The 19,699-nt window shown below is 36.2% G+C and overlaps 1 pseudogene across 1 annotated transcript; it reads left to right on the plus strand.

Moving 5' to 3' along the window:
* The first annotated feature begins 15,837 nt into the window (after positions 1 to 15,837).
* Positions 15,838 to 19,333, plus strand: LOC143608173 (E3 ubiquitin-protein ligase MBR2-like; annotated as a pseudogene). The gene is made up of 5 exons (XR_013149157.1): positions 15,838 to 17,313; positions 17,413 to 17,463; positions 18,086 to 18,184; positions 18,292 to 18,427; positions 19,132 to 19,333. The product of XR_013149157.1 is annotated as an E3 ubiquitin-protein ligase MBR2-like (transcript).
* Positions 19,334 to 19,699: the final 366 nt, after the last annotated feature.

The raw sequence follows: 19,699 nt of genomic DNA on the forward strand, positions 1-19,699 counted from the left end.
CCTCTGATTTGGGTTGGTGCACAACAGATATAATTTGTATGTATTTGTTCATGATGAATTTCTCATTTAGATTAAGCAGAATACATGTAGATGGATAATATTGATTTTTTATTAACCTTAGTGTTTTGTTTACTTATTTGTAGGTTGTTTGCGAGATAAGGGATAAATGTTGAGCTTCTGCTATCTGTTTTAAAATTGGAAGGTCCATTTAGTCAGTTGTTTTTAACTTCTAAAAGCAACTATGAGAAAAAATTTCCTTTGTTTTGTTTCATTCTCTGTTTGTATATATGTGTACTCTGTACACAACATTTTTTTGTTATTTATCTTATTACATGTATGTGTTTTGCCAAATGCAATAGCATGATAGGGTTAATGTATTTTGCAGAATGCGATAGAATGATAGGGTTAGTGTGTTTATAATGTTATGTTTTATGTAACAAAAGAAAGGTAACAACCTGTATGTATGTATGTATGTATGTATGTATGCATGCATGCATGTAAAAATTAAATAATATGGTTTTAAAGATTAGTGGGTTTAGTAACTTACCCTATAAAGATCAGCATTCTAAATATTATAAACGAGTTATCTTATTATATTTTGGAGTAACCAGATGTGGAACCAATCGACAATACTTTAGGAATTTGGTATTATATTCCCTGAGATTTGTACCAGCAACCTGATGATTTCATAACTGAGTTTGTATCTGATCCATCTCGTGGAGAGGGCAGAATTTCTTTATAATGAGATCTTTGAATGCTTCCCATTTTAGATTGTATATTGTTTCTCAACCCTTATTTCGAATCAGGGTATTCCACCATTCAAGAGCTTCTCGCTTGAATATTTGGGAAGAATATTGGATAGCTTCTTCACTTGTATACTTACTAATGAAGGCAATTGCTTCTTGTTCTTCTAGCCATATTAGAGCGACTATAGCATTCTTGTCTCTATAAAATTCTTTAGGATTATAAGCTTTGAAATTTTTAAAGTTACATCCTTTTGAAACTTTAACTTCTTACGGGGTTCATCCCTTGAATTACTATTAGATGTAGAGCTATCATAAGTTTCTTCGTTCCTTGAACGAACGGATTTATTTCTACTTCTCTTGTTGGATTCTGTCTGGCTTTTGGATTTCAACTTTATATTGGGCAGAAATTTCCTTATTTTCTTTCTTAACGTTTTCCTCACTGAGAGTTTACACTTTCTTCTCTTGACATACTACAATAAAATTTTAAAGATAAGTTCAATATTCGGGGAATTCAAAACATATATTTTATTTATCATATTGTAGTTACAAGAGTGCACTATATTATTATAGCTACACTTTAGTAATTTCTATGGTTCTTATTGTTTATTTCTTCAAGCAAACAATCAATTTCTTGATTTTGATGTCCTTCTTGGTATTATTGTTTATCTCCTTTGCTTTTCCCTTTTCTTCCATCTCTATTTCTTTCTAGAGCATTGCTTCGGCTATTTTGGTAACATCGATTTCATAATAAGTTGAATCATCTTCGATGTGGTACATTCCTTCTAAGGGATTATAATCCGTGCTCTGACGTTCATCTTGAGTATGAGCAAAATACGGATCTTGAATTATTGGATATTTAAAATAGTCATGTCCCTGAGGATTTTCTTCTGGATAATTCATTACTTGTTTTCCTTTTAACGTTAGTGGTTTCTTGGATCTACTTGATCCTGCTCCATGTATATTCTGATTTGGAATAATTTGAGCTAGTGGGATGTTGGTATCGAAGGAATCCGAATCTTCCTCCATTGTTGTTTGATGTGAGTCTTCATCACTAAATATGAGAATTGGGAGTGAGGCTGTCCCTGTACATCCTTTTCCTTTACCTGATGGAAGCTAAACTGATCTTCGACTAGATTGACGATCGGACATCTATTGTGAGGTTATATTGGGGATAGGAGTGTATTCCTATCTTATCCGCACAGTTATATCTTATCCGTAACAATTTATTCAACGATTATTTTGGATAATTTTAATCAAGTACCTACTTTGCTCGACCAATATCTGTATAATAAGATTGTATCTTATCCGTAACATTTTTAATCATTCAATGATTATGTCCTTTGATATTCTCAATTGAATACCAATGATTTCATTACAAAATTATTTCTGATTAAAGCCTAGGTATACTTAATACCTAATTCGCTAAGATTGATGGCTCTGATAACAACATGTCACACCCCGACTTAGGTCCTAGGCGTGACACCCGCTAGTTGGTATCTGCTTTGTAAATATATCAGAGTTGTGGTTTGGTTTTAGTGGAAGTCTTTAAAATAATATTCTTTCATAAAAATGTTGGGTTCAAATACCCATTTCTTGTTATAAATTCAGCTTGACAAAATATAAGCGGAAGTCTCTTGAATAAATATTATGATATTGAAAACTTGGAATTTAAATATCCGTTTGATTTTTCAAATACCTGTCTTTGAAATATGATTCTTTATAATATTCTGAATAAAATAACTGAGCCATTAGATAACGTCTAATAACTATATCTCCAATCTTCTAATATGTCTTGCTTGTCTGTTCTAACCTTTACTATTTCCCAGAAATGTGGAGGAAAATACGTCATCACACAGCCGATGAATGACGCTGACTCTGTTGTAAAACCTTTTCAATACCATTGTGTAATCAACAATAATATCTTTGCTACAACTCATTAGGAACCTAACTAAATTGGGGTGCAATTACCCTAAGCACATGCACAATTAAATCATATACACAATATCAATTCTCTTAATAGTCCAGCAGACTTCCAGAGGCGTATAAATGATATACATGGCCCCGAGTAAATCCGAGACACCATGTATGAATGGATCTAGAGTATGCCCGCTTCTTATTATGGTAACAAGTAACACCCACAAAAAAATTTTGATCCTAATTTGACAAGTTTATAAAGATAAAGGACAAAAAATAATTATGAGATAAGTAATGAGAAGAAACGAGAGAAAGAGAAGAAAGCATTATATGTTAAAGGAATAAGTAAGAAAACTCCATCCCACATGGAAAGTAGGAAAGAATTGAAAACACTTTATAAGGAAGGAGTTTTCCATGATAATGTTCTTGTATGGCTAACCACACTCACTAGTCCTAGCGGAGGGTGCTTAGCACCCGACGCGCATGCGCACGGACTCGGACACGGACTCGAGCGATTGGCGTAATGTGGCGTTTTGATGGCGCACTTGGCACTTCGCACGTTTAGTATTTTTGAACTGTGGAAGATAGACCAAGAAGTGACAAGATACTAAAGTTCAAGGACTAAAAATAAAAATTCTGACCCCTCGCACTACGCGACGGGTATACAGATTAGATCATCGCGCTACGCGATGCAGTTTCCCATAAGTTTAGAAAAAGGGGCGTCACGCTACGCGATGGTCCAGAAGGAAGGGGGTATCGCGCTACGCGATGACTTGGTTAAGTAACCGGATCAACCACGTGTCAACACGTGGCAAGATCTTGTGAATTGCGGCGTCGCGCTACGCAACGGTCCCAAAACTTTGCCAATAAAAGGGGGCTACGGGTTTGAAGCACTCTCATCCCAATTTCACACTCACTTTCACACACATAACCTTAGGGAACATGCCCGACCATCGTGAGGTTCCGTGGTCTCGATTTCTCATAATTCGTGCATGAATTGAAGTTCTGACGCTCGATCGAGTGATTAAGTGAGTTCGAAACAAGGTTATGACAGTTTAAGTAGAAGTACTACTTGTACAAGGCTTAAGCAAATAAAAATACCCGCGTAAGGTAGGGATTCTGCTTAAGTTATTATTTTATTATTATTTAATGTCTTAGACCTTAGTCAGGAATATAGTTTATGCCTTGATCAGATAAGTAATTGTAATAAACTTTCATAAGATAAGATTATGGATAAAATATTATTCTTTATTATTGTGTAAATATATTTCTTTTTACATTTCTTATGAAAGAAGAAATTAGATATATATATATATATATATATATATGTTTTTTCATGATGAAGAAACGCAGTATACATATGTGTTTTCTAAAAAGAAAAGAACATCAAAGTAAACGTTATGTAAATAGACTAAAGGTCTAAAGCTAGATTTGTAGATCTAGTTATTTATGAAATATTATTCTCGTACTATAGGTCCGAGAAAAAGAGCAGGCATTTGTCAGTGAGATACATTGATATATCAAAAGGTGAATACGTCCAAACCTTTTTATAGTGTGAAATGTTTTATGACGTGAATACGTATATCTACTGTATATTTTAAAAAGATATTTACTCTTTAAACTATGGACTGTATCCATATGTAAAAGAGTTATGGAAATATTTGCATGAGGGTTGGTTCAAATCCTCTAAAACGATTTTGATGCAAGGTAGTACTAAACACTCAGACTAAAATACACATGTGTCTGGATCCATACATATATGTACTGTAGTGGGCAAACTATAGACATACTGACCATGAGGCAATTGACTGTCTCTAGGGAGAGTGAAGTCCGATTATGTGGTTTGTGCGTATGTTTAGTTCCGATGAGATGGGATTGAGACCCACTGAGTCGTTGAACACTATTTGTAACATCCCGAAATTTCCAGGTAATATTAATTATATTACTTAATATTAGAGAGAAAGTTTACCCGGGTTATTAGGAAATAAATAATAGAGTAGGAGTTGGTATGAGTCGGGCTAGTGTTGGATTAATTGAGATGGGTTAAATGAGAATTGGCCTCGGGTCCGTGGGCTTAGAGGGATATAAATATCCCATCCCAAACCCAATCTTTCATTTCCACCTTCTTTCTTCGCACACTCAAAACACACATTCTAACCGATCAAGATTCGAAGCCGAGACCCGAGATTTTGTTGTTAGATCTGAGTTGTTAAGGTAAGAACATATCCAACAAAGCTAATATTACTGAAAATGGTTAGGATTGGATGGGTTAAACCGGACCCGAAACCAAACTGCCCAAATCGGACCCCTAAAACGTCGATTTTAGGCCGATTTGATGGTTAGGGTTTGTAGGCGCCGATCATACGATTCCGTGGGTACCAAAATCGAGTTATTTGGCTAAGAAACGAAGGAGTTATGGGCAAACAGATCTGCAGCGCGACAACTTCGCCTGCAAGATTAAGTTCGCTTGATGAACTTCGCCTTCAAGCGTAACTTCGCCTTCAAGCGTAACTTCGCCTACGGCCAAGTTCGCCTAAGGATAACTTCGCCTACGGCCAAGTTCGCCTAAGGTTTAACTTCGCCTGAAGCCAAGTTCGCCTAAGGTTTAACTTCGCCTGAAGCCAAGTTCGCCTAAGGTTTAACTTCGCCTGAAGCCAAGTTCGCCTAAGGTTTAACTTCGCCTGAAGCCAAGTTCGCCTAAGGTTTAACTTCGCCTGAAGCCAAGTTCGCCTAAGGTTTAATTTCGCCTGAAGCTAAGTTCGCCCGAAGGGTTAACTTCGCCTAAAGCCAAGTTTGATTAGAAAATAAATTATAAAGCGATAAGTTAAAGTAAGCTAATACTAGGCCACCAGATTAGGTCAGGCGAGTATTGATACGTGTAACTTGTACAGTTAGCCGAGCTCAGTTAAAGAGGGGATTTACAGCTACCAGAGAAAGAAGCAGAATTCAGGTGAGTTTCTAGCCCCATTCCTTGTTATGTTTTCGGGGCTGTGTGCATACTCGATGTGTTGTTAATACATTTATCCTAAGTGATAAGTGTATGTCATATGTGATATGTGTGATAGATTTGAATGATTGTTTGTCGGTACGCGAACGATCTTCGGATATTGCGCGTACCGTCAGGTTAAAAATAAAGGTACGAATATTATATATCGTAGATGTATGAATATTTCAAATGAATACTTGTCGGGGCGTGAACGATCTTCGGATATTGCACGTACTGTCAAGTTGTAACGTTATAAATATGGTAAGTATGATATGTATGTTTATGTGTATGAACGTAATAAAGTTAATAAAAGAAGGAAATGACGGTTGTATGGTTGTATGGTTACGAAAAGGGTACCGAGCCCTAATAATACTCGAGGTATGATGTATGGTTGTATGGTAACGAAGAGGGAATCGAACCCTACTAATATTCGAAAACCAAGGGACCAGACCCTTATAATATCTGTGATGTTAGGGACCAGACCCTTATAATATCTGTGATGTTAGGGACCAGACTCTTATAATATCTGTGATGTTAGGGACCAGACCCTTACAATATCTGTGAGGATAGGGACCAGACCCTCATAATATCTGTGATGTTAGGGACCAGACCCTTATAATATCTGTGATGTTAGGGACCAGACCTTTATAATATCTGTGAGGTTATAGGGCGAAAGGCTCTTTAAAACGTATGATTATGAATGTAAAGAAAGTATGTAAGTAAGAAAGAAAGTATGTAAGTAAGAATGAAGATATGAGTACTTATGTGTGTATGAAAGAAAGTTATGAGGTTAAGTACGTATGTATGTAATAAGGTATTGTATGGTATTGTATGATTAACTAGAACTCACTCAGCGTAGCTGACTTTTAGTATGCACGCAGGTGAGTAGGATGAGACAGCTGGCTTGAGTGGAGGACACATGGCAGAAGACTAAAGCCTGGCATCTGAAGATCTGATATGCTTTTATAAGTTATGTTTTGATTTTGAAAGACAAGAGGAATGTTTTAAGACATGATTATGAATTGATATGTAATGTTTTATGAAAGTTTTATATTCCGCGTAAAGTTTTTAATTAACTCTGATATTTAGAACTGTGTTTATGAGTAAATCCAACACGAAAGTAGGGTTACCGGTAACGGGGCCTTACAAGTTGGTATCAGAGCAAAGTTCAAGAGATTTAAGCATCCTACATGCTTAGACTTGAACAGAGAATGGGATTTAAGTAAGAAAAGAAAGAAGATGCCAGTTCAAGAATGCCATGTGTCGCTCAAGCAAGATCAGTAAAGGTGAAAGGTATGATTAAATGATATATGTTAATGAGAAAGAAAAGATATGAGAATGGTACGGATAGGAATAATTGATTGTTTGAATTGACTAACTGCTTAAGTAGAACCAGCACAAATAGACTCATAAAGGGAAGTATATAGGACACGGAAAGCAATGTGATCAGCTAGTCACAGCTGGCCACTGTTATTACCTGTTAGCCTTGCTATCCTTGTACTAGATAGTTCCTTGAGTGATGATGTTTGTGTTTTCCCTTAGAATACTAATGGCTGGAGCAAAAAGGTTTGTTGGTAAGGGAGGTCACACTGGACGTCCTCTTGGAATACGCGTTGTCCGAGAACCTTCTGAAGAACTAGTTACTACCACAAAAAAGGATAAAAGTGAAACTTTGCAAGGACCAAGCAGCAATGAAGGGTATCAGCTGGATCCTGTTACTCAATTTGCCATTTCTTACGCTGTAGCTGCTGCAGAGAAGAAATTTCGTACTGACAAGTCTGCCGAAAACCATGCAAGGGCCACTGAGAAGGCAGGAGGAGACGGAAAGAAGGGTGATGATGAAAAGGGAGGAGCGAAAGGAACCAAAGGATCTGTAGATGTCGTGGAGTATGCGGGGAAGAAGATACCAAAGGTCGCGGGAAGGGAAACATGCAAAGTGTGCGGGAAGATGCACCTAGGAGAATGCAAGGCTGGTCCAAATCAGTGCTACCGATGTGGGAAGAAGGGACACATAACTCGTGATTGCACCGAGGACCAGAAATGTTATAAGTGTGGTAAGTCGGGTCACTTAGCTAGGGATTGTGGGGGAGCAAGAACGGTGGGGGAAAAGAAGAAAAAGAACCCAACTCCAGAACCAGAGGAAGCCGATGAGGTGGATCCACGCAAAAAGAAGGCAAGGCAAGAGGGGTTCACTGCTTGTGAAAAATGTGGGAAGAGACACCCCGGAGAGTGCAGAAAGGGATTAGGTGTTTGCTACAGGTGTGGAAGAGCAGGACATTCCTCTGGGGAATGTGATGATTACCATAGGTGTCACAACTGTGGAGGACGTGGGCACCTAGCAAGGGATTGCAAGAAGCCAAAGGAAGGACATGAAGGAGAAAAGAAGGAGAAGAAATGGGCTACCTCTGCTAAGCGGTCTGGCGAGATGGTGACAACAACTGATGAGAGGAAGGCCAAGGTTGGGAACAAGGATGCGTGTAAGACATGTGGGCGAGTGCACCAGGGAGAATGTAAGACTGGGACAGACAGGTGCTATCGGTGTGGAAAGAGTGGGCATTATTCTCGAGAATGCCCTGATCGTCCAAAGTGCTTCAATTGCGGAAAAGCTGACCACATGGCTAGGGATTGCAAGGAATCAGGGGCGGAAGGTGCGAAAGGGTGAAGACTTGGGGAAACTGCAGAGAGGGACGCTTGATGAAGGAATAATTGCTTATGCAATGGTGTTATTAAGTTGCTTTTGCTTAAGGACTTGTTGTGTGTTAAGGTTTAAAACTTATGGTTATCAGTAACGTGTAATATATATATTGAGTTTGGTTATGAATGATTATTATGTTGTGATGAAAGGTTGTTTTAGACAATAGTGTTAAAAGTACTAATCAAAGCCCTTGGAGGTATGAGATGAGTTGTGGTACATCGAGGGTCTCATGGACAAGCTACCTTAAATAGCTAAAACGCATGACCACTATTCGATGACTGTAAAGTCAGAAGTAAGAAGGATAACTCAGAAAGCGAAGGCGATTCGATAAAGCGTGTAAATATAAGAAGTTTTCCTTTTATAGGGAATAAGTTAGGTTTCGGGGACGAAACCTCTTTAAGGAGGGAAGACTTGTAACATCCCGAAATTTCCAGGTAATATTAATTATATTACTTAATATTAGAGAGAAAGTTTACCCGGGTTATTAGGAAATAAATAATAGAGTAGGAGTTGGTATGAGTCGGGCTAGTGTTGGATTAATTGAGATGGGTTAAATGAGAATGGGCCTCGGGTCCGTGGGCTTAGAGGGATATAAATATCCCATCCCAAACCCAATCTTTCATTTCCACCTTCTTTCTTCGCACACTCAAAACACACATTCTAACCGATCAAGATTCGAAGCCGAGACCCGAGATTTTGTTGTTAGATCTGAGTTGTTAAGGTAAGAACATATCCAACAAAGCTAATATTACTGAAAATGGTTAGGATTGGATGGGTTAAACCGGACCCGAAACCAAACTGCCCAAATCGGACCCCTAAAACGTCGATTTTAGGCCGATTTGATGGTTAGGGTTTGTAGGCGCCGATCATACGATTCCGTGGGTACCAAAATCGAGTTATTTGGCTAAGAAACGAAGGAGTTATGGGCAAACAGATCTGCAGCGCGACAACTTCGCCTGCAAGATTAAGTTCGCTTGATGAACTTCGCCTTCAAGCGTAACTTCGCCTTCAAGCGTAACTTCGCCTACGGCCAAGTTCGCCTAAGGATAACTTCGCCTACGGCCAAGTTCGCCTAAGGTTTAACTTCGCCTGAAGCCAAGTTCGCCTAAGGTTTAACTTCGCCTGAAGCCAAGTTCGCCTAAGGTTTAACTTCGCCTGAAGCCAAGTTCGCCTAAGGTTTAACTTCGCCTGAAGCCAAGTTCGCCTAAGGTTTAACTTCGCCTGAAGCCAAGTTCGCCTAAGGTTTAACTTCGCCTGAAGCCAAGTTCGCCTAAGGTTTAACTTCGCCTGAAGCCAAGTTCGCCTAAGGTTTAATTTCGCCTGAAGCTAAGTTCGCCCGAAGGGTTAACTTCGCCTAAAGCCAAGTTTGATTAGAAAATAAATTATAAAGCGATAAGTTAAAGTAAGCTAATACTAGGCCACCAGATTAGGTCAGGCGAGTATTGATACGTGTAACTTGTACAGTTAGCCGAGCTCAGTTAAAGAGGGGATTTACAGCTACCAGAGAAAGAAGCAGAATTCAGGTGAGTTTCTAGCCCCATTCCTTGTTATGTTTTCGGGGCTGTGTGCATACTCGATGTGTTGTTAATACATTTATCCTAAGTGATAAGTGTATGTCATATGTGATATGTGTGATAGATTTGAATGATTGTTTGTCGGTACGCGAACGATCTTCGGATATTGCGCGTACCGTCAGGTTAAAAATAAAGGTACGAATATTATATATCGTAGATGTATGAATATTTCAAATGAATACTTGTCGGGGCGTGAACGATCTTCGGATATTGCACGTACTGTCAAGTTGTAACGTTATAAATATGGTAAGTATGATATGTATGTTTATGTGTATGAACGTAATAAAGTTAATAAAAGAAGGAAATGACGGTTGTATGGTTGTATGGTTACGAAAAGGGTACCGAGCCCTAATAATACTCGAGGTATGATGTATGGTTGTATGGTAACGAAGAGGGAATCGAACCCTACTAATATTCGAAAACCAAGGGACCAGACCCTTATAATATCTGTGATGTTAGGGACCAGACCCTTATAATATCTGTGATGTTAGGGACCAGACCCTCATAATATCTGTGATGTTAGGGACCAGACCCTTATAATATCTGTGATGTTAGGGACCAGACCCTTATAATATCTGTGATGATAGGGACCAGACCCTTATAATATCTGTGATGTTAGGGACCAGACCATTATAATATCTGTGATGTTAGGGACCAGACCCTCATAATATCTGTGATGTTAGGGACCAGACCCTCATAATATCTGTGATGTTAGGGACCAGACCCTTATAATATCTGTGATGTTAGGGACCAGACCCTTATAATATCTGTGATGTTAGGGACCAGACTCTTATAATATCTGTGATGTTAGGGACCAGACCCTTACAATATCTGTGAGGATAGGGACCAGACCCTCATAATATCTGTGATGTTAGGGACCAGACCCTTATAATATCTGTGATGTTAGGGACCAGACCTTTATAATATCTGTGAGGTTATAGGGCGAAAGGCTCTTTAAAACGTATGATTATGAATGTAAAGAAAGTATGTAAGTAAGAAAGAAAGTATGTAAGTAAGAATGAAGATATGAGTACTTATGTGTGTATGAAAGAAAGTTATGAGGTTAAGTACGTATGTATGTAATAAGGTATTGTATGGTATTGTATGATTAACTAGAACTCACTCAGCGTAGCTGACTTTTAGTATGCACGCAGGTGAGTAGGATGAGACAGCTGGCTTGAGTGGAGGACACATGGCAGAAGACTAAAGCCTGGCATCTGAAGATCTGATATGCTTTTATAAGTTATGTTTTGATTTTGAAAGACAAGAGGAATGTTTTAAGACATGATTATGAATTGATATGTAATGTTTTATGAAAGTTTTATATTCCGCGTAAAGTTTTTAATTAACTCTGATATTTAGAACTGTGTTTATGAGTAAATCCAACACGAAAGTAGGGTTACCGGTAACGGGGCCTTACACTATTGGTGTTGTGTCATTACGAATTGTGAAAATGTTTTATTGAGTCAGCGTATTCACCAGCATATAGCTGATGTATTTTGAAACTGTTTTCAGGTAACCAGGAGTAAGGAATAGTGATGGATATGCCAGTGGATATAGAAGAACACTAAGCATACTTTACAGCTGGTGGCTCAGCTAATTTTGTATTGAGGCATGTGTATATTAAACTTGTTTTTAAACAAGTAATGTTGTAAAACAAACAAGAGTATTTAATTCCCTATGTTATGAAAGTAAATATTTTAAAATAACATTTTCCGCTGCAAACTTTGATAAATTGACAAAAGTGGTACCAACTGTGAGTCACACGCCTAGGCCCGAAGGCGGGGTATGACATAACACAAGGTTTTAAGGATTCGTAGATCCTATGCAAACAGTCTAACTCTAAAAGAGTTTGTAAAAGTTTAAGGCGTATTCACCTTTTCTGATTGTAATCAGTTTCTGATACTGATTCCTGTTTATGATCAGTTTCTGTTACTGAACCCTGCTTCTGCTTTCTGATTTATGATTGATTGATTGTTATCTCGAACCTATAGTACGAGAATAACCTTTGTATATATATCTACATCAACGATCTAGTTTCAGACCTTTAGTCTGTTTTGTATAGCTTTAACATTGACAAATCATTTGTTTATATAAAACATTTGGACCTTTAGTCCCCTTGTTTATTCATCAATTATATGCTACGTTTCTTATTCAGGAAGAAACATCTATATTGGGTTTCTTCTACAAGAAGAAACATTAATTTAACTAAAACCTTGGTATATGAATATTATATTCTTAATTATAAAGAAATATTATTTTGGCTATATCCTTTGTTTATAAAAGCTTACATTTCTTAATCATGAATCAACGTTATTTTAACTATAACCTCTATATATGAAAAGTTATATTATTCTTAACTATGATCAATGTTCGGGCTATACCCCCGACTATGGGCTAAGCCATTATAATAATATTAAAATAATTCTTAATCGGAACCCCTACCTCACAAGGGCATTCGGAGTTAACGCCTAAGACTGATCGAGCATCACTTCTACTCTCTATTGCGTACTAGAGTTTAAACTGTCAAAACTTCGGAGCTTGGCATGTTCTACGTGGCACACTTTCCAAGGTTAACTATGTGTGTAAAGTGTGTGTTGTGTGTGAGATGGGAAGTGCCATGAAGGACAAATGGTTCAGCAGTTCGCGCGATGCAAACCGACCTAATATTTGCTGAGTCATCAGACGGCTTGCCACGTGGCTTGACGTGGTGCCACGTGTACACACATGTCATGCATGCATAGGAGTTACTTCGAGTAGCGCGAAGGAATCATAAGCTGGTACTTTGCATAGCGCGAAGCCACTCAATGTCGGTTTATGTATTCTGTCTTTCGCGTAGCGCAAAGACTTTATACTTGATCCGTTCACGTAGCGAAAAGGATTCAAATTCATATTTTTGACTTTTAGTCCTTGCCCATCGCCCGAGCCCGTGCCCGTTCGTGTCAGGTGCTTCGCGCCCTCTGCTAGGACTGTTGAGAGTATTGAGCCACATAAGAATATTACTATAGAAACTCTCTTCCTTATAAAGAGTTTCTAAGTTTTATAATTTTCTAATGTGGAGAGAAAGTTATATTTCCTATTTATACCCATGAGGAATGCTTACACTTTCTTCCTTCTTTCTATTTGAGATGGATTTTCTTACTTTCTTAACATGAGATACTTTATTTTTCTTATCTCATTTTTCTCATTTACTTGTTTTGAAAATATTTTTAATCCCTCATCTTTCAAAGTTGACATCTTTAGCTCAAAATAAATTTGGGATTTTCCAGGATGTTACAAGCAACAACCGGTAACCTTCTTCCCTTTAACCTTTTCTTTAGCTTTCCCCTACCATGGACCTTTGCATGATCTACTATTATATTTACTACAGTTTTAATTTATAAACCAACTTGGTATCCTAAGCCTTCTACCCCAAATTGAGTCTCTTTTTTGCTTCTGCAGTTTTCTCAATACACTTTCTTAGATATTTATCATACCACTGCAAGATAAAACAAATTATGTAAATCAAGAAGAAAACCTGGGTCTATATGGTTTCAAGTCAAACGGGTAGTTGTCGGGGTGGGTCTAAACATAACTAGTCTGCATACTAAGTAATATATTTATTTTAATATTTGTCTAACTTTCTTGAGTAAACATATAATTTTTATGCCTTGAAAATAAAGGTGTTATTTTTAATCGTACCTGATTATGAAGCATGACCCGAAGCTAGCCAATAGCTGACACACACAAAAGAGATATAATCAATATGAAAAGTCATAATACACAAAGTAAAGAATTAACAATCTGCTTATCAGGTTTCAGTTTATATTGATCCGTCCTAATACACGAAGTAAAGAATTAACGATCCCATATATAAGAAAATCATGATTCTGATAATTTGCAATTTAATCAATAAGGGACCTAAAGATAATTGTCATTATAAAAACATGACTAAACAAATGTAAACATAGGTCATCAGTTAAGTGTTTAAACCTAAATAATTATTTAAGCATAAGCCATTAGTTAATTATTTAAACATAAGTAATCAATTAATATATTTAAACCTAAATATTAACCTTCAAGATATACAACAAATTAAAAAAAAAACTTTCAAAGAAAACAACTAATAATCTATGGTGCAATAACATTCACATTGGTTCTTCATCTTCATTCCTATAATTAACTACAAACCATATTTATCTTTAAATTTATTCATTCTTTAAAAACCATACATCATATTCCCTATTAGATCTTTACTCAATTAAAAAGACTCTTACATTCCATTTGCTCATTTACCCTTTCTTTCTTTCACATACGAACATTTACATAAATATAATGAATGAATAGTGTATTCCTAAATATAAAAGAATGTATAAAACAATTCATCATATTAGCCCCAATTTTGAGAATGAAATAAAGTCTCAAGTAGAAGATAAAAAATCTTAGGTAGTGTTTAGTATAAAATAGTGATAGACGGAATAGAATGGACCATTCTAAAAAAGTAAAATAAAACATATTTGATTGTCATCCCTTATTTCTCAATTTTACCAAGTTTGATTGTCATTCCTCAATGAATTCCTCAACTTCTTTCTTATATAGCATTTTAAATTTTTGATTCCTAAGGAATCATTTCATTCCTTAAATGATCAATAATTATTATTATTACTATTATTTTATCATCATTATTATTTCACTATAGTATAACTAATAACTATTATTAAATTATAATAATTATTATATTTTTATTATTATCGTTTCATTAATTGACAAAAATATTATGCGTGTATATTTAATAAAAAAATAATAATAAAGTTGTAATTCATTTTATTTCTATATGATAACCAAACAAAACAATAAAATAATAATGATTTATTTTATTTTTTTGTCCATTCTATTACCCTGTATCAAATAGATGTTTATTATTTACAAATTACAGGAGTTGGTATTTTAGGGAAATGTGATTTGAGGTTTTACAAGTATCATTTTGACCCCAAAAGTAGAAAACAAAAGACACGAAGGGGGTGCTTGGCGTGAAAGTGAGACACGACTTAAAAAGATTAAGATGGTGTTCGGCTCGGCGTGCATTGGAACATACAACACCACTTGCTTCTCTCTCTCTCTCTCTCTCTCTCTCTCTATCTCTCTCTCTCATGTCCCTTTTTTACACCCACAAACACACTTTCATCTTTTTTGTGATTCTTCTATCCTCATCTCCCCTCTAAACCCTTTACAAAATGTTATCAACATCCTCCAAGAATCCTCACAAACCCATTTCATATTAATTGTTTGTTTGTAAAGTTATTTATTTATTTTGACCATCATCTTCTGTCTGTCTGGTTAATCTTGGATCCATCTCCTACAATCTGGTATGTTCTTGATTATTTTCCTTTAATATCTCATCTGGGTTTTCATTTTCTTGAAGAAATCTTGCTAATTTGTTATGTAATTTGATCTTGATGCTCTGTTTCAACTAAAATTTCTTTAATTTCTTGATTATTTTGTTTTGGGTGTTTTTTGAGTTTGGTATGTTAGTAGATTTATGATGAAATTTCTAATTTGTCTGTTTGACCCATGATGATTTTTGTTTATATAATCATGTGTGTGTTTATATTGGTTGATTAGTTCCAGATCCATTGCTTGTGAGTTGTGATGTGTGCTAGAAATTTAGTGTGAATTTGACTCTTAGGGTTAGTGGGTGGGTGGGTGGTGCTTGGTTGTAAAAGATTTGTTGTTTATTAGTTAGGTCACATTTTGATATTTGTAACCCACAATTGTTCTATATCTTGATCTTTACATATTTGGGAAAATTTTTCTACCATTTGTTTTTGATCAAAAGTTGTTACCATGAATGTAACCATCATTTTTTTATGTGGATGCAAAGTTTAGTTATTATTATTTGTTTTAAGCTTAAAAAATCTTATCTAGTGATTAAATTAAGTCTCGTTGGTTAGCAGGATTTACCTGGTCCCATTGGTTAGTAGCGTACTGGTGGGACCAAGGTTTTTCTAGCGACTCTAGTTGGATCACTTGCGTTCCATATTAAAACTAATGTTAACAAAATTTGTATTATTGTTTGCATTTTACTTTTATTTTTGGTTTTTGAATCACCATTGTATGCTATTACAAATTGTGTTACATTATTCTATGAAATTACTTCTAATTGTATTATTTTTGTGTGTTTAATGTTTTTTAATCACTAACTTATACGTAGAACATGAAATATTTTAAAGGGTTACAATGCAAGGACACGGTTCAACATCAAGTGATGTTGCAAACACTCCATCAGGTCGGTTACCCGATTACATCTCTCTAAACCCAACCAATCAAGAAGGTCCGGATGCAAATACATGGACCGTAAGTGAATCCAGTTCAAGTTCCGGCCCGGCCCAACCAAACCCGGGTCACATAGGCGCAAGATCCGACTGCAGATGGCACACATTAATGAAATCGTGTCCCGAACCACCATCAAGTGTCCTTTCTTTGACCAATCATGGTGCATCTAGCTCATCATTTACCGACCCGTTTGGCCCGTCTTCTGACTCGTTTGACCCAATTGACCATCATTCGTCTCGTAAACGAAAAGCTGTGGAATTAACAACGGGCCAGTCATCTTCGGGGGTAGGAAGTGCAGATATGTTTCAATCGCGCCCGATTTCAGACCCAACTATCCCGAGACTCGGATTGAGTATTGGCGACAACCTGCTAGCTGTCCGTCAACAAGTTGACCCGTTACTACCTCATATTAATAATAGTAATAATAATAATAATAATTATAGTAGTAGTAATAATACTACTAATAACAATAATAGTGTTAATAATAATAATAATCGGGAATCGGATGTTTCGGGCTTGCGACTCAACCCGCCACCTGAGAATACGTTATCGGGCCAGCCCAGTTTACGGGTTCCTGCGTTAAGAAGAAATTTTCAATCAACATCTCGATGGAGTCGGGGTTCCACCTCGAGACCAACCCGATCACCAAATCTTGTTATTTCTGGTGATCGGGTTGAACCTGATTTGAATCCCGAAAATCTCGTGTTTCCGCCACCGAGTAACATAATAACCGCCACCCAAACAGAACCCACTGATGGTGGAACTGACAATCCTGCCAGTTACCGGGCCAGATTAAGTTCCGGGTCTTCATCAAGTTATAATCCGAGAAGATTATCGGCGTTTCTTAGGCGGTCTTTGTTGTCGGCTGCGGGCTCAGAGGGCGATGGAGAGCAAAATGGTAATATTTTCCCGGGGTTGAATGGTTCATCTTCTTCACAAGATGTTGGAGCTATGCCAGGTCAGCATCATCAACCGTACTCGAGATCTTTCTTGCTTGGTAGACATCTCGAGGGTTCTTTTGGTCTCCCTAATGTCTCACGAGCCGTGACACCTGGCAGTGAAGGAAGAGGCAGGCTAGTGTCTGAGGTTTGTGTTTTTAAGTACTATGTTATCTGATAGTTTAGTACAATGATTAGGATTCTTTTTACATTTGTTTTATTTTTTATTTTTTAAAATTATGTGCAGATTCGTAATGTACTGGACCTTATGCGCAGGGGTGAATCCTTGCGATTTGAGGTTAGTTTTTTATTATAGAAAATTACAGTTTGTGTTCTATAACGATAATAATTACAAAAAAAGAAAAACATTCTTTATTTAAAAACTTGCAACACATTACGCCATTTCCACTAACAGAACTTAGGTTTTCTGTTAATATCTTTTAAAATGACGATTTTACCCCTACAATTAATTGACAGAATTTGTATTTTTCAGAACTTTTTTTTACTCTCTTTTACTTTTTTTTTTTTTCATATCCTTTATTCTTTTTATCATTTTTTATTTTATAATTTTTAAAAATATTTAATAATAAGTTAATCAACTTATCTTTTTTTCCGAACTGTTAACTTATTTATTTTACAAAAGTTTTTATATAAATTTATTTATTTTTTGTTTGTTTTAAAAATATTAAGTTATATTTTGTAGGTAAAATAAAATAAATTTGTAGGGGTAAGGCTGCCGTTTTAAAAAAAAGTTGACAGAAAATCTAACTTTTGTTACTAGAAAGGACACAACATGTTACAACTTTTCAAATTAGGATGTTTTTTTTTTTGTAATTAATGAAGTTAAAGGACGTAACATGCTGACTGATCTATGCATTATCTTTTCTAACCTTTTCTTTTCTTCCTTTTTTTGGCTGTAGGATGTTATGATTTTAGATCAATCGGTCTTCTACGGGATTGCGGATAATCACGACAGGCATAGAGAGATGCGACTTGATATCGACAATATGTCATACGAGGTATAATTCATTAAGTTACGTTTAATAATGATAATGTATTTTATTTATTATTTGTGTTATTGTCATTATCATTATTATTAATAATAACTTTTACTTGGGTTTCTCAGGAGTTACTTGCGTTAGAAGAGCACATAGGAAATGTAAGCACTGGATTGACCGAAGAAACAATTTTAAAAGCATCTAAAGCAGAAACCATATGTTGTTGAAATGGGTCAGCCCATAGAACCTTGCAGCGTGTGCCAGGTAATCCAGATTCGAAGTCGTAATAGTCAGATAACTAAATGCTTCGAGTCTTTGACTAATTCTTGTATATCAAATAATAACTATAGGTAAAATGAACAAAAAGTCATTCTTAAAACTGAGAAGTTTGTGAAGTGATTGTAGATGTTTTCCTAACTACGTTAAAATAAGTATTATTATTTTAGTATTTGATTAATGAGTGTTTATAAACCTTTGGAAGTGACTATTTAACGACTACCTGAGGCAAGTTGGCTAGTTTTTAGACATACGGTTTGGTTAACCATTCAATTTTGACTATTTGGTGGTTTAATGGTCTGACCCACAGTTTGGACCTTGTAATCCGGCACTTAATCTTTTTTTTTTCTCATTTGTGGAATACGCAGTTATGCAATTTTGCATATGCATTATATTCATGAACCATCGTCACATTTTAATTTTTTTTTGATACAAATTAGTGAGTTTGAAAACTAAAAAATTGGTTTAAAACACCAAAAGCGAACTGTTAAAATCGTCAAACCATTATAACCGGTTAAACCCCACCACTCAAGCTGGCCAGTGTGGTTTGTCGTTTCGAAAACCTTAGTTAGCCATTCGACCGCATTTTTGTCACAAACAGACCAAACCGGAACTTTAACATTCCTAATTTGATTGAACTTTTTTAATATATATTTTTTATTAATATGTTTTTATTTTTTGTGTGTTTATAGGAGGAATACACGGAAGGGGATGATCTTGGAACATTGGAGTGTGGGCATGACTTCCACCATGGTTGCATAAAACAATGGCTGCAACACAAGAACTTGTGCCCGATTTGCAAGTCGACCGGATTCGTGGCTAAATGAGCCAACACGCACCCTGAAGAATTAAACGTTTCTCGGATTGCAAGTAAGGTGTCTTCTTTGCGAAAATTATTGGCAGATAAAATCCTCTTTCCCTGTTATCCTATTTATGATGTTATTTTTTGAATTATTATTCTGATGATGATGAACCAAAGGCACAACTTATGCCAAATTTTTATTTATTTATGATCTTCAGACAAGTTTTTAAGGTTTTGTAGTTTCTTTGATCATTTCGTTGGTGGAAATTTGATAATTAACAAAAAATTAACACAAATGAATTGATGAATCGTTGTTGCTTCTCATAACTTCGTTCTCCTATACAGGGATAGGCACAGTCTTGTAAATATGGACACGATTACATAATCATAAGCATATTCTTAAAATACATTTATTCTATTACACTCCCTAGTAGAAGCGGGAGGAAGTCGTATACTGA

Source organism: Bidens hawaiensis, unplaced genomic scaffold (genome assembly GCF_021521415.1).
Source record: "Bidens hawaiensis isolate Kalapana, Puna unplaced genomic scaffold, B.hawaiensis_p1.1 tig00102160_1, whole genome shotgun sequence".
Taxonomy (NCBI): Eukaryota; Viridiplantae; Streptophyta; class Magnoliopsida; order Asterales; family Asteraceae; genus Bidens; species Bidens hawaiensis.